Consider the following 11,292-nt stretch of genomic DNA (forward strand, 5'->3'; position numbering starts at 1 on the left):
CTTCCGCCTCGCGTTGTCGAAGCGCCTCGTCCTTTTGCCGCCTGGAACGCTTTGAATCACGATCCGCTGCTTGTGGAGAGGAGGACGAGACGGCTGAGCACTTGATACTCTACTGTAAAGGGCTTCACCCTATGCCTACCGAAGACAACATAGATTTAATAAAGTCATTGGGTTTTAGAGACAGCGAAGGGAGAGTGGATTTCAAGATTGTAGAGATTACCAAGCAAAGATTAAGTGAATGGTGGCAGAAATCGAGAGAAAACTAGGTATTTTCTTATTCACTGATGGCAAGGGGGTTTCATAGCCTCACTTTCTTTGCACTGCGGAGTGAATATAGATTTCACATTTAAATATTCTAAGCTTAAATGGTAAAACAAAATGGCTAGGTGGCGTAAGCTACCGCCCGATCCAAAGGGCTCAGCCGTATTCATCCATCCATCCATCCATCCGCTTGCGCCTCACGCTTTCGAAAGGCTTTGTTCTGCCTCCCCGCGCGTTGCGCCGCTCCTCGTTCCGCCCGTCGTGTATTCGGAGAAAAAAAAAAAAAAAAAAAAAATTGGGTTGTGTTTTGTGTTTATACAGCCTAGAACTTGGTCTGCCTCACAGGGGCGGCGAGTCTCCCAGCTGTAGATGAGCAATTTAGCCAGTGCGGTACAGCCGCTAGCCTGGGGTCTTTAACGTGCATCACGCAGTAGTGATACACGACCGCACGCCGGTACGATGCTCATCCAGATCGAAACGGGCAGGGGTGGGGCTCGAACCCAGGATCCCTGGGTTCTGCAGCGCGAGCTTTCGCTCCACGTGCTCCGAGCTGGTGTGCGCTAGACCACTCGGCCACCGATCCCCCTAATGTATTCGGAGACTTGACAGCGATGGTGGATTTTGCTGCCTGCTTCCTCGCTCGTTGTGCTGCGTTATTTCGCTCCCTTAGTTCGTCTGCGGTCTACTTACGTGGACGGGCAGGTTTCGCTACTGTCGAGGTTGCGGCCGCCGACGATGTAGTAGAGTGCCTACATACAAACGCGCGCTTTTGCTTGAGTGGTGACATCTCAGCCATTTTTCCCCCCAATCGTTTTTTTTATGCATCTTGAAGTGCGTGCAATCCGGTGTCACTCAGCTCGAGCGCGTAGCTTTGGCTAATGCATAGACGCCATTTTACCGCCCAAGTCACGCACCGAGTGCGCGAGAGCCTCACGCGCTGGCATATTCAGGACAACAATGGATGTCTCCACCCTGAGACAGACAGACATGTAGGCACCCTACGATGTAGATGCTTGAAGCGCCGCCATGTTCTTCGGTGTCAAGAAAAAAAGAAAAAGAGGGCGACGAGTCTCCCAGCTGTAGATGAGAAATTTAGCCGGTGCGGTACAACCGCTAGCCTGGGGTCTTTAACGTACATCACGCAGTAGTGATACACGACCGCACGCCGGTACGATGCTCATCCAGATCGAAACGGGCAGGGGTGGGGCTCGAACCAGGGCCGTACCCAGAAAAAAAAATTTCGGGGGGGGGGGGGGGGGGGGGGGGGGGGGGTTTCGGGGACAACGGCGGCCATTTTGAAAATGTCTATTGTCTTATTTTCGCCTATGAATCATGTGCATCGGTGGCATATAATGGAGAGTTATAGCAAACCGAAGAACCGGTCCCGGTTTGGTACCCGGTAGCCGACCGGTGCCACTGCGCGTGCGCAGAGGTGGAGATTAAAATCGGCTGGCTGCAAGTGCACCGCCACCGACCAGGGCCGTACCCAGAAAAAAATTTCGGGGGGGGGGGGGGGGGGCGAGGGGGGCGCGTGCCGTGCAACGAGCTCAGGGGGAAGCCTGGGCTTCGGGAATGTACACCCCGCGGAAAGGTGCTGACAGGCTGCATTCTCCATGCTTTGTTACGTACATTTCTTCGAGAATCAGCGTAACAGTATATAGCAACGATTTCGGCTAATTTGTTTAAAACTTTTTTATGTCGGAATATTGACAAAAAGAGGCCTTGTTTATCTCGTCAAGGTTCGTTCAGTACAACGGGCCAATGTACTGGACCGCGACAAAAGCCGTGCGCTGTTCCGGTTTCCAACTTGGACCATACTATCTGTGCTTCTCGGAGGGAGGAGGGGTTGTGTTTTCTACCAGTGCAAGATGTGAACACAGGCACGTAGCCAAGATTTTGTTTAGGGGGGGGGGGGGGGGGGGCGCCCATATGATAAAATGCTGAATGAGGGGGAGAAGGGAGGGAGAGGAGGGTCCCAGCAAAATCGAAGATTTCGGGGGGGGGGGGGGGGGGCGCGTTCCATGGGCCGCCCCCCTGGCTACGTGCCTGTGTGAACATGTAGATTTTATAGGATGGGGAAAGCAGCTGAAGTTTTTAAGCGTCTAGGAGCTTCACTATTTCCAAGTACTGACGTTCCTTGAAGTAACACTTTTTTGCAAGACTTGTGGTGGGACAGTTAGTAGTACTGCTAATCGCAAGGACGGCAATGCCAAATACAGCTGCAAAATTATCTTCGATACCGTTTTTTTTCACGAATTTAGTTTACGCTTTTGACCGGATAATATAAAAAAAGTGAAAGGCTTTTACAACTTCCTGTAACCCCGAAATAGAGCGCAGTTCTTGAGGAGGAGGAGGGAAAGGTACAGAGAGGCTATGCCCCTCCTCCTCATCCGTATCATCTCCTCCTCCTGTCCTCCTTGCCCGTCCATGGCATCACGTGACCCTCGTGGGGTCACGTGACCCTGGTGACGTCACGAGTCCCGCGCGTTGCATTACGGGACATTTCCCATAATGCACCGCACGATTACACCGACGGCGCTCAAGCCGGAAACAGGCGCCTAAGAGCTGTGCTATAAAATAAAAGCAGAGTACAATTAAACTCTGAACTTCGAGGAATCAGAAATCTACGAAAAAGATACTCCTCTAAACCTCGAATGTTCAACGATATATCAACTCCAAAGAGCACTCTCCAAGCTTTACCAAAAAAAAAAAAAGCTTTGAAAACACGGAGTTTTAGTTATGGTGGAACGAAATGTTATCATTCTAAACGTGCTAAAAAAAAAAAAAAAAAAAAAGATGACAACAAAACCACGGCAGCAGAACTAGCAGAACTAAACGAATTCGGCGACGGTTCTGTACCGCTCCGCGAACCCCCCTTCCCTTATGCTTTTAGGTTTTATCACCACCCGTGACCATAGCCGCGTTTATGCAGTCGCTGACTTGTGCCTTCGATCGCATCGACCCACCGTCTACCTTCTTCGAGACAATGCGTCCTATTTGGAATTCGGAAACCCGCTGGTTTTGTGCGCACACAGCTGTGATCCAGCGATCGACTCGAGCGCGCGCGCTGGGCCAACAAGCCAACCAATGTCGTGTCCTCCTCTCTTCGTGTTATTGGAACTCCCTGCCGCGTGTTTTCTCGCTTGTCGCTAGGCCTACATTTCGAGCAGCGTTGCGGCTCGCCGCAACTTTTTGTTTAGCGACACTCTGCAGTGTATGAAGACGTTCATCAATGAGCCGCGCGACGTTTCCCGAGTAGAACACTTTGCTCGGTTGTATACTCATTCGGGAAGCGTGTCATCTATACACAAACACACTGTTTACAAACAAGCCCGCGTCCGCGTGTGTAGGCACTGCCAACGTTATTAGATTAGATCAGTTACGGAACTGCTCATAGACGCTGCATGCACGAGCAGTACCCCCTTCATTCACCACGACTCGCCTCCCGCCGTTCGACGCGCTCGACGGCTGCTATGGGAACTACAGTGTATTCTATGGGATACGTACACGTTTCGAAACGCAGCGTCTAGATGGCGTTCGACCAGTGTTGGGAAATAATTTAAGTACATTGTACTTAAAGTACTACTTCAAGTAGGTTTAGGAAACTTGTACTATACTTGAAGTACATTCTCCGAGTATGTATACTTGTACTTTACTTAAAGTATTTTGTTTTGGTACTTTCCGAGGAAAGTACAATAGACCTATTGCTATGCGGAGGGCAAGTTCGTCTGCTTCTCGCGCAGGGGGGTAGCGGCGACGTCAGAACGCTGAGCTCTGATTGGCTGATCGCGACCCCCTATCTGAGCGTCGTCTGCTCCTTTGCAACGTCGTCTGCGTCAGTTCTTACCTTTCCTGCGACTTTCGGAAGTGCAGAGGCCAGGTTCACAAAACGATCTTACGCCAAAAATGTGCGTAAGACAAAACATAAGAACAAATTCGTATTTACGAAACGAAATTTTCGTAAGTTTTGCGCAGGTTACGACAAAATCCTACGACAGCTCCGAAGCTGTCTTACGCACTTCTTACAATCAAATCAGTATGGCCGACAGCGTCGCGGTCGCGACGACCCACGGACGTTTATTTTTCTACGTGCGCTTCTGACGCATCCCGACTTCAAGCAGCAAGAAAAAAGTAAAAAGTACTTGAAACAGACCATGACGAACAAGAACGCTGAATCCACAAACACCCGGGAAAAGCTCCCACGGCCACGATTCCACCGAACGCGACCAAACGAGCTGGGCAGTTAGGCCTAGCAGGCACTCCGCGACTCGGCGACCGTCTGCCCACGACCGGCTGCCCACGACCGGCTGGCGTGCTGAGTGGAATATGCCCGCGCGACCCTTGTGAACCCTTCCCGTATTATACTTTGATCGCTGACCTCAGTTTTAGATTAAGAGGTCAATTTCTTCCTCTTGTTATCTCCTTGCTTCCCGAGGCAACGGTGACTCTCGCCGGTGAAAAAGCGGTGAATCTCCGACAGACGCAGCAAAGATAAAGCAGCCATCGCTTTGACCGCTTTGACTAGCAGACGTAAAGCAGACGACGCTAACTGCGCCAACCCGCCGACGCCGTTAAAGAGTGAGGGATCTGGCCGCACACGAATGGCGGGAAAAAGTATTCGGGAGGGAACTTGCGGACACTAACACGCTCACTCTCGGTTCCAAGCAAAAAAAACCTCGGCGCCCCGGGACACCTCGCCAGTGAGTCCTTTGACTTCCCTCCTTGATGTGCGTCTTCTAGTTGTTAGACAAAAACAACGTACCGCTCGAGTTATTTCGTCTGCCCTCTCGTAAAGGCGAAGCCGAGTTCGCTCCGAAAGTCGCAGGAAAGGTAAGACAGACGCAGACGATGTTGCGAGCAGACGACGTTGCTAAGGAGCAGACGACGCTCAGATAGGGTTTAAGATGATCAGGGCTCGGCGTTCTGACGTTACCGCTACTTCCTTTCTTATGCGCAGAAGACGAAAATGAGCCCACTTGCGAGGCGTATAGTACCCAAGCACCAAGGAGAAGGGAGGGATTGGTGTTCCACGCGCCTCACGTGCTGGCCTCAGCAGTAGTAACTTTTCTAAAGCAAATAACTAAAACAAATGGCAACTTGCACGCGCATTCGTCAACGATTTATCTTGGTTATTTGCTTCGAATCTTAGATACGGGGAAGGCGTGCGCGTGGGGCGCGTGGAACACCAATCCCTGCATTCTCCTTGATCCTTGGGTAGTATAGCAAATTGTCTATTCCCGACTTCAAAGTACATTCCCCAAATTTGATTTTGTTAAATTTGTATAAAAAAATTATGCTTTGTCAACTCCGAAGAAATACTGGGCAGACAACGCTCACGTTTCCGCTTGTTCCGGGGTCGGCTTTCCCGTAGCGTTTTGAACTCTTGCTATTTCTCGGTATGAAGGTGTAAGATATAAGGCTTTTTGAACTCTCGCTACTTCTCGGTATGAAGGTTTAAAATATCAAGCACGAAGGTTTAAGATATCAGGAGAGAGAGAGAGGAGAGCAAAATTAATCATAATGTAGCACCTGAGGCTGTAGTACGGAAAAATTAAATTTTCAAGTCGAAGTAAAAGACAACAGAGGAGAACGTCACAATGTTTTGAGACAATTTCTTTTTTTCTTTTCCTTCTATTTGAAAGTTCCTTAATTTTTCCAGAACTCAATCTGAGGTGTCACATTATGCTTATTTATCACCAGCTCGCTTGCACACTCACTGTTTTTTTCATTAAGGAGAGGACACTCCTCTATGAGAAGATTGCTTGCGGAAGCTATATACGGGGCTGACGTCATGCTCTCTCCTAGTACATTTAACCCCCTTGGGTGCAACAATCCAGCGCAAGGGGCGCCGAATTCAAAAGACGGACTTCTGAATTCGGCTCCATTCCACAAAAGCACTACTCTGTGGTCACTTGACTTTATCAAATATCCGCCTTTGTTTTCGAGAACATAGGTCATGGACCCCTAATTACCTCTGGGCAATGCATACCAGTTATGCCCAATGTGTTAAAATGTACTTCTATAATTTACTTTGAAAGTACGTAGCATTTATAGTAAATTACTTCAAGCCCGGTGAAATTGCCCCTTTACCTAAGGCTGATGTATACATGACCTCTCATTTACATCGTATACTTTACTTCGAGTACTTTTTAGATGCACTTTACCCAACACTATTCCAACGTCATGCTCAATGTGACGGCACATTGTTTTATCGGTACGGACATATTTTTTAATCTTTGCCATTAGCCGAGCTCACGCGTAGGGTTGGAGCGAATGGCTTTCCCCGGTGCTTTGCGGGAAAGCAGGCGCTCCAGTTTTCTTTTAAAGTGTATATATATATTAAAAAAAAAAAAAAAATTGGGTTGTGTGTATGTTTATACAGCCTGAACTTAGCCTGCCTCAACGGGCGCGACTCGTCTGTCAGCTGTAGATGAACAATTTAGCCTGGCGTATTTAACGTGCCCCAGTAGAGTGCATATAACATTCCGTGCGGGAACTATAGGGGGCGCTTTGAAAAACGCGCGTAGCGCCGCTAGCGGAGGAGCTGGTGTTCGACAGTGAGGCGCGTTCAGCAGCCTGCGGCGCCTTTTCGCGTGCGAAGCTGTGGCGGCGGAAGCGCACGGACGAAACTTTTGCTTTTTGAGCCGATACGTGGAGGGTGACGTTGTAGGAGTGCTGGGGCAGGCCTAAGAAGGGCATCTAGTTGTTCCCCACTTCTTATAAATTCAGTCTGAGTCGTTATTGGGGTAATTTCTCTAGTTGCAGCCGAAAAAGGGGTTGGAGCAATTTTCCGAAAAACAAGACGGCCGCCACCATAATTTCTCTGAGTGGAAAATTTGTTTCGCTCGTCGCTGTAAACTGGACTGTTGGAAGGATGATATTTGGAGGCGAGTGAGATGTTCACTAAGTTTGTGCACGAAGTGTGCCAAGTTTCATTAAGACAGCAGGTGTGAAAGTTATGTTTCTAACGAATAAAGAAATAAAGCTGTACGGGATATCCAATATTAGACTCAAAATGTTGTGTTATAACCGGGCTAATCGAAGTGAAGATTTAGGCACACAGGCGCTTGGACTTGACAGTAACATGATACAGCAGTTATTGTACCAAAAAGAGGTTGCAGTGGGAAACCAAGTGGAAATCAGGTGGAAATCTGGTTCGGGCGGCGTAAGTCAATGGTAACCGGTTTTGACCATGAGAGGGCTGTCAAGAGAATACCACTCGTCGTGGGAGGTGGAGACTTTACAGGTAGGAAGGGACTAGTGGACTGTACTCCCAATTGAAAGAACTTTACGAAAGGTGGTTCTAAAGCCGAGAAAACAAAGCTGTCGGCAAACATGGTTTGGCCGTCAAAGGCTTTTGCGGTCAGCTGCTGTGTCATAACCTGTTGCGCGATTTTCGACACACAGGTACTTTGACATGACCGTAACTTGACACAACACTTATTATACCAAAAAGAGGTGGCATAGCAAAACCAAGTGGAAATTTAGTTTGGGCGGCGTAACTAAATGGGGAACCAGTTTTGACCGTCAAAGGCTGTCAGATATTACCACTCATCGTGGGAGGTGCACACTTTACAGGTAGGAAGGGACCAGTGGACGGTACTTCCAGTTTGAACAACTTTGCGATAGGTGGCTCTAAAGCCGAGAAACAAAAAAATTGTTGTCTACAGAACTCGAGGTGTCAGCGTTTCCACATCCAAAACGAGGCTGATAAAAAAAGAAAGCACATCACATAAACTTCCATACTCAATCGTCGATTCTCCAGTGATTCCGAGTTTCATAGTAGTCTTCCTTAAATTCATATTTGTCACTTTTTTTTTTTTTTTACCGTTCGAATCTTTTTACATGAAGTACAGATTGCGTGCCATACGTGTCCGGAAATATCATCGACACGTACAATGGGGACGAAACTTCTTTGGAGGGCATTCCTCCAACGAAATTGACACTGCATACCCGCGAGTGTGGGATGGCATTTCAGTTCGTCCCATCGGCGCTAACACATGTAGGCGCCACTGGTACGAAAACAAACGCAGAGCGCAAAGCGGCAGTGTAGAATATGTCAGCCGTGCCGACACAGTGGCAGATATGATCAAGAGACTAAATTTCTCGCGTAGTACGCACGGGTCCATCGTTATCGCTGTCCCACAAAACATCAGCGAGGTGAAAAACTGAAACTTTGTCCCCACGAGATATGACGCATAACTATTGAAGCACTTAATGACGCAGCACAGGCAGCACTTTATGCTGTGAACCCAGCGCAAACGCACCACTCCGACTTCAATGCGCATCAATGTACGTGGCGTGGTTTCGGTTTCGTTTTCTCTGGGGTTCTCACAGCCTACCTTCTGTAACGGCCGCGCGGCGGCGCGCCAGTCGCATCGCACGGAGTGTCCGTGTTAGCCCGAACCGTGTGCGGGCAGAGCGTCTGTGCATGCACCGATGGCAGCGCCACATCGCGGCGCCTCGACGTAAGAACCGCAGGTTAGTGTATAAGCTTCGATTTGCTTACATATTCGAGCATGCTTATTCGCCGCGTCCCACATCGCGTTATTTATGAACGGAGCTGACACATCGACCGGTTTGTAGACATCCGGGTGTGAAAATAGCCGTTTCGGATGTTCATTATGAGAAAGTAAAGTGGATGGCCATATGTTATGAACCTGCCGAAGCTCGAGCTCAATCATGGTGGCCGAGTGGGCTAGCGCACACTGAAGTGTAACTGGATCCTGGGAAAGATAGCGGTAAGCTCCCGGTATATTGTCGCCGTTTTGGTTGATAGAATCTAATATGGTATGTTGTGGTCCTCCTGGCAATTTAATGTACACTTCGTAAAAAAAAAAAAAAATCGGAGTACATTTAAGCACTTTTTATGAGCTGTGAATGCGAAAGCATTAATAGCCAAGATGTTATTTCGGGGGGGGGGGGGGGGGGGGGGGTAACAGAATTATTACCCCCCCCCCCTCCCCCTCAATGACGAAGCAGGGTAAACTCGGCGGTACGGACGCTCACGCAAAGATTAGCATTCGTAGCATTGCCATGTTTCAAAACGGAGCAGGCTTGATTTACAAGAATACGGGCGTGGTGGCTCACTGTCCTACTCTCGTTGTAGTTGCGGCCCACTAACTCTAAAAGCTTCCTCATAACACACAACTCCCCGCTGTTTGAGGTACCACTACATTACCAACGCGTTCCGGCCAAACAAAACAAACGGATAGCTATACTGTCACAAAAATTTAAGCAGAAAAAAAAAAAAAATCCAGACACTGAAAAATTAGAGCAAGCGTTTACCAACAAACACTAGTCAGTATTCCGAGCCGCCATTAAAATGGTCGAGACAGCGGAAGTTGACATTCAGATGCCGCGAGTAACAAGTCGGCAACGTCACCGCTCTAACATTCCCGCTGGAAGCACGAAAGAGCATTTTAGGCGCTCCGTGCTCCTTCCTTTCATAAATTACCGGATCACACAGTTACATGGGAGATTTAAAAAGCACCGGCGTACGCTGCAATTACCCTCGTCGCTTTTGCCAGTAATGATCTTGGAAAGCGGGGCAGCTCCCGGCGCTGAAGAGTTTTTGGAGCTCTATTCAGGCCTGGTTTCAGTTCCTGTACTCCAGTTTGTGCTGCTCGTATACGGGCTGCCAAATGCAAGAGGAAAAAAAAAACGCGAAACGCCCGTCACGTCTGCACTACAGGCGGTCGCCCTCAGTCCGTAGACCCAAACGTCCATCGTCTCCTCAAGATCCTAGCGACTCTGCGCGTGACAACGGCGGAAGCTGAGTGCTCGTTCTCTTCACTACGGCGGTTGAAAACATACCTGAGAGCGCCCACTTCGAATGAGTGACTGCTCGGTCTAGAGCTTTTGAATGTTCTCCGCGACATTGAGGTTCAAGCGGTGAACGTCTTGGATATTTTTTGCCGTGAACGCAGGCGGCTGCATTTTATTGTGTAGGTGCTTGGCATAAATGAGATGATCAAGAGAGCCAGTGAATTGCTTTCTGAAATAACTATATAGCCACAGTTACTTTTTTAATCGTGGCAGTTTCTAATCGAAAGCACGCAATTCTGATCAGTACACAAGGTTTGCGTTGCTTACATAGCAGTTGTTTCTACAAATCATTTACTAATACATCACTGACATTGTTTTATATTATCACCATGTGTTCGTTTCATTATGTTGGCTTTGGTTTTATTGAGCTGTGTATTTTAGTGATGATAGTTTGTTATATTTTGCGTTCAAATTGCCATCCTTCACCCCACAAATGTTTCGAAATATCCGTTCTCTATATATCTGAGATCAAGTTCCGCATCCCATCAAATAAACAGGAATGAAGAAATTTTGCTTATTTTATTTATCTGAGCCTTTTCTACCCCACAAACACTTTTCCCGAAAGCATATAAGTTGGAGATATTATAGTCCCTCCTCCCCATTCGCTCCATGCCCCGCGCAAAACCGACTGCGTGAGCAAATGGAGCGAGCGAGCCCCGCGTTGAGGGGGGGGGGGGGGGGGGGTGTAGGTTTGGCTTTTTAGGGGGGGGGGGGGGGGGAGTGTTTCAACCCGCCCTGCCTACGCCACTGGCTCCACACATTCTACACTGTTAGCAGAGTCTGGGGAGGTTACCGCGCGCACACGACACTCAAGAGAATTGTGAGTGCTACGGTCCCTAGATCTATAGGGTCCAGTAGTTTTAATGAGTGCTAAAAAGAAATCAATCTAACGGGGAAATAAACCCTTTTCAAAATGCTTCACTTTTGACAAACTAATGGCGGTCATGAAACAGGATTAAACTGTATTTCATCAGGCTTCGGCAGTTTTGTACGTCAATGGCTGATGAGAATCGGTTCTTTGATCTCCTCATAATTCTTTCTTGATTTTCGTTTCAGTTTCGAAGCTGGGAAATATAAGAATTGACCACTACAAAGCGGCGACCCGTAAGCCCCTTGATCACATTTGCGCCATCAAAAAGCTTTAGAGTCAATTAAGGGACTGATTAGACCCCACTCCGAAATAGACGCTTACGCAGCCGTTGC

This window comes from Ixodes scapularis, unplaced genomic scaffold, assembly GCF_016920785.2.
Source record: "Ixodes scapularis isolate PalLabHiFi unplaced genomic scaffold, ASM1692078v2 PGA_scaffold13__105_contigs__length_92229423, whole genome shotgun sequence".
Taxonomy (NCBI): domain Eukaryota; kingdom Metazoa; phylum Arthropoda; class Arachnida; order Ixodida; family Ixodidae; genus Ixodes; species Ixodes scapularis.